Raw genomic sequence first — 5015 nt, forward strand, 5'->3', positions numbered from 1 at the left:
GGCTGAGAGAGCCATGAACTCCACATATTTTTTTTTTTTTTGTATTTTTCTGAAGCTGGTAATGGAGAGGCAGTCAGACAGACACCCGCATGCGCCTGACCGGGATCCACCTGGCACACCCACCAGGGGGCGACGCTCTGCCCACCAGGGGGTGATGCTCTGCCCATCTGGGGCGTCGCTTTGTTGCAACCAGAGCCACTCTAGCACCTGGGGCAGAGGCCAAGGAGCCATCCCCAGCGCCCAGGCCATCTTTTGCTCCAATGGAGCCTCGGCTGTGGGAGGGGAAGAGAGAGACAGAGAGGAAGGAGAGGGGGAGGGGTGGAGAAGCAGATGGGCGCCTCTCGTGTGTGCCCTGGCTGGGAATCGCACCCAGGACTTCTGCCCCACAGGCTGACGCTCTACCACTGAGCCAACCGGCCAGGGCCACGCCACATATTTTAAAATGTAACTCCGTGAGAGCCATTCAAACGACCCGTGTACATTACACATTATCCAATAAAAATTTGGTGTTGTCCCGGAGGACAGCTGTGATTGGCTCCAGCCACCTGCAACCACGAATATGAGTGGTAGGAAATGAATGCATTGTAATACATGAGAATGTTTTATATTTTTAACGTTATTGTTTTGTTTTGTTTTTTATGAAAGATTTGCCTGCGAGCCAGATGCCACCATCCAAAGAGCCACATCTGGCTCGCGAGCCATAGGTTCCCGACCCCTGCTCTAGATAAAGAGCCCTGAGGCGGACTTTTATTCAGAACGACCGTGGTAGGTGACGTCCAGGGTCCACCGCTTGGGTTTTTACTGTGGAGCGAGAGATTGGGCTCCACCCCAAATACAACAAGGAAAGTTGGGGTTTACAGCCAAGGAGCAGGGTGCCGGAGGGTGGGGGAGGTGGTCCGTGGATGGAAAACAACTAGGAGGAAGCGCGAAGGGGACGGGGGTCTTCCGGGCCAAACTGGCCCCGCAGGATTCTTGCTGACGGCAGCCCGGGGGGATCAGGAGTCACTGGGGATGGCGGAGGATGAGGAACCTGGTGTCACGTCGAGGGCGGGGGGGCTTCTGGCTGAATTCGCTTAGCAGGATTCTTGCTGACGGCAGCCCGGGGGGATCAGGAGTCACTGGGGATGGCGGAGGATGAGGAACCTGGTGTCACGTCGAGGGCGGGGGGGGCTTCTGGCTGAATTCGCTTAGCAGGAGTCTTGTTCAAAGTGGACAATGCAGAGAAGAGCACAGAAGCCCAAGGTCAGGGGTCAGAAGCCTTGGAGGGTCCATTGGAGCCTGAGCGGAGTTTACGCAAAGGGAGACTTGTCCCCTGTGTCCCCCGTACCAGAACCTTTTCCGAGTGGGCTGTCCTTGGGGGCCCTTTGTTGTAAATCAGAGCTGGATAGGGTCTCAGCAATGTAGACGATGTTTTCCCCTTAGCCCCAAGCCTCTTTCACCAAAAGAAAAGGAGAAAATTTCGCAGGCAGGACTGGTTTGCAGGTTCGATCAATCTCAGAATCAGAACATCCCCTCCTTGCTTCCGTTACTGCGCCACAGGCTCGGGGGAGCTCCAGGTCCTTATATTAGAGTCAGGTGTGGAGAGGGACCCACCCTTCCCGCATTCCTTGGTTTGCACTATAAATGAATGGGCTGGGACCCCGGGGTCCCAAATGAGACCTCTGCCACTTCCTCGAAAGCTTGATGCAGGTCGGCCGCATTCTCCAGTTAAAGGGCACGCTCTTTCTCCCCTATTTTTTTTTTGTCTTTGCCCAAGTCTGCTGAGAGCTGCAACCAGTCCAGTGTTACAGAGCCTCTAGCGATCAGCAGTTTCTTGGAAACAAAGACAACCAAGCAAACAACAGAGAGAGAAAGAGCCAGTTAGGTCCCGGCCAGGTGGAGACGTCCCAGCAGGAATGAGAGGTGGGTGGGTGGGCAGCCTGCCCTGTCCACGTCTCTTGGTTTTATCAGGCTTCTCGAGGTCAGTGCCCCGCGGTCTTGATTCAGACACCCCTTAAGATTCCTACATCAGGACCTGTCTGACAATTGACGTGTGTATTTGATGCAGTTTGATGTGTGTGTGTGTGTGTGTGTGTGTGTGTGTGTGTGTATACCTGCTGTTTGTTTCTCCCCAATAAGCTATTAATAAATCCATGGCTTTTCTGAAAATAGATAGTGCTTCAGAACTGGGGAGAGCAGTATTTCTGGGGCAGGTGGCATTATATAATCACAACCAGATAAAACTCCTACCCGTGCTCATCTCTGTCATTTCTCAGGTGTGTTTCTTGGCCCATCCATCAATTTAATAGAAACTGAGGACCATTACTTAAACTTCATGTGTCTTAGTTGTAAAGATGAAAGGAAATCATACCGTGTTCACGGAGAGCGCTTTTAACAGTGCCTGGCACAGAAAGCTCCAGCTGTGACATTGTTTATTTCATTCACTCCCTCACTTCCTCACTCACTCACTCATTCACAATCCTCAGTGCCTGGGGACAATCCAGGGGTCCCCAAACTTTTTACACAAGGGGCCAGTTCACTGTCCCTCAGACGGTTGGAGGGCCGCCACATACAGTGCTCCTCTCACTGACCACCAATGAAAGAGGTGCCCCTTCTGGAAGTGCGGCGGGGGGGGCCGGATAAATGGCCTCAGGGGGCCACATGCGGCCCGTGGGCCGTAGTTTGGGGATGCCTGGCTCAAACCAAGCCACTGGCTGCAGGAAGGGAAGAGGGAGAGAAAGGGGAGAGGGAGGGGTGGAAAAGCAGACGGTCTCTTCTTCTGTGTGCCCTGACTGGGAATCGAACCCTGGACATCCGTATACCGGGCCGACGCTCTATCCACTGAGCCACCAGCCAGGACCCAGAGATTTCTATCGTGAGGTCCACCCTGCCCGCCAGTTTCCCTGGACTCAGCCCAGAGCAGCTGGAATGACGGGACTTTCCAGGGTGATGGGACAGGTTTACAGGTTTCAGTTTCCGGGGGTGGGTGGATCAGTGAGCCACACTGTTCACACAAGCAGAGGGAACGTGGTAAGGCAGGAAGCTCCAGATGTTAGCATCTGTGTCCCGTGGACTGGAGCAAGCCCAAGCACAGAGTCTCGCCGTGAAGACAGACTGCCTGGTTTTGAGTCTGAGCTCTGGCTGTGGTAGATCTCTGGTCGCTCTGTGGTCTTGGGTTCTGTGACCTCACTGTGCCTCGCCTTGTGCACCTCTAAATGGGGACAATAATGGCACCTACATAATAGTGCATGGGGAGAATTAAAAGAGTTAATAGTAAGTGCTGTGATACATGTTGGCAATTTTTGGTTGGACCACAGAGACTAGGAATTATTTTCTTCTTAAAATAAAAGGCAGTCTTGATTAGTTTTACTTAGGTAAAACTAGTATGTATTCACTTTAGACAACTTGGAAAATACAACTAGACCAATATAAGAAGAAGAAGAAAAAATTAACTTATACTCTGTCTCGGTGCTGAGATAAACACTGTTAATATTTTAGAAGTGTAGCCATTTGGGAACTTCTCTTACAAGTATACTTTCCCGTAACGGGGTTCCCTCACCACATGCTGTGGTGGGACCTCACATCGGTGGCCCCCGATGCATCGTGCTCTCTCTATTTACACCCGTGTGCCGTCTTCTCCCTTGCATCTGGGCTGGTCCTGCGACTCTCTTTGACCGGTGGAATGTGGCCATTTGATCCTGGGGTGAGGAATTTCGGCAGCTTCCACATTAGCTTTTCAGGAGCTCAGAGCAGCTTTGGGAAGGTCCCCAATGCTGCCGGCAGGGTCACATGGGGAACGAAAGCTCTTAGAGTCCGTGGAGAGAAAAGATCAGTCTGTCTGGCCTCCTACCTGCCCTGCCCTGAGAACGCACCCAACGCAAGAGACCACCAGCAAGACCGGCGGAAGAGCCGCCCAACTGAGCCCAGCCTGGGTTGAAGATGTGCAAAATGCTTCAACATTGCAACAAAAATTGTTATTCCTTTAAGCCGTTACATTTGGGGCGGTTTGTTACATAGTAACAGATAACTAATAATCATAATCTTTTACCATTTTATAAACCGGCAATTGTTGGTTTCACATGAGATCATATTTCTATGTGACTAAGTTGTGGTTAAAAGGGAGTTCAGTAGAAGTGCCTCAGTTTCAGGTAAACATTTCCAAAGCACTTCTGAATTAGCTACAATATGTCCTTGCATGGGCATGTCAGGATTTAGCCAGTCACTTAAGGTTGGGCATTTACGCTGTTTCCCATTCTTTTGCTTCTGTGGAGCAAACGTTCTCACTTCCACTGTTCAGAGGAGGAAACGGAGCGGGGCTGAAAGAGACCAAGCCACTCACTTGCTCCCGGTCATGCAGAAGAGCGGAGGGCGGGCACCAACCTCGTGGTGGTGCTCACTCCCGGGGCCACGCTCACTCCTGCACCCGCTCGGGCACCCGGCAAAACGGCTACCCGCGGCTCCTGTCTGCGTTGCGGTCTACCTGTTTCCCTGGAGACCAGAGTTCTCACGGGCAGAGAAAGATTCTTGACATGCTGATGCTTTCTTTGTAAAGGAGGGAACATTCTCAGCCTGTCAACTCTGTTGCTTCAGCCTTCCCTGTCAAGTGAGCGTCATCTTCACGCCGGTGAGAGTGTCTCCTCGCAGGCGGGGCTGGGGGCAGAGGTGGGAGAGGCCGTATGGCGGACTGAGCTCGGCTGGACGGCGGCCTCGGCATTGGCGGTCTGGACGCTTCCCGCTGGACGACCACAGGCAGGTTACCTAGCTCTCTGACCCTCAGTTTCTGCCTCTGACACAGGGGTGTTTATTCCCCGCCCCGCCCCCGCTCTCTGCCATCCTCTTCGGGACGGAAGGAGATACTGTATGGAAAGGAGCCGGACCCTAGTGCTCAGGAAGCGGTGTTTATCAGGGCCGGCCTGGGATGAGCTGGCGAACCCCGAAGGGAGGTGACAGGGACTTTCCATCTTCCTGGCCTGGGGAACGGACGGCCCTGGGAACGGAACCACATCTGGACCTGAAAACGGAACTCCTTTTTTATA

General features: G+C 52.9%; 1 non-coding gene across 1 annotated transcript; it reads right to left on the reverse strand.

The window, feature by feature from the left end:
- Positions 1 to 348: 348 nt before the first annotated feature.
- TRNAH-GUG (transfer RNA histidin (anticodon GUG)) lies at positions 349 to 424 on the reverse strand. The gene has a single exon. It is a non-coding gene; the product is annotated as a tRNA-His (tRNA).
- Between the last annotated feature and the right edge of the window lie 4591 nt (positions 425 to 5015).

The sequence above is a fragment of the Saccopteryx leptura genome, chromosome 4 (genome assembly GCF_036850995.1).
Source record: "Saccopteryx leptura isolate mSacLep1 chromosome 4, mSacLep1_pri_phased_curated, whole genome shotgun sequence".
Classification (NCBI taxonomy): Eukaryota; Metazoa; Chordata; class Mammalia; order Chiroptera; family Emballonuridae; genus Saccopteryx; species Saccopteryx leptura.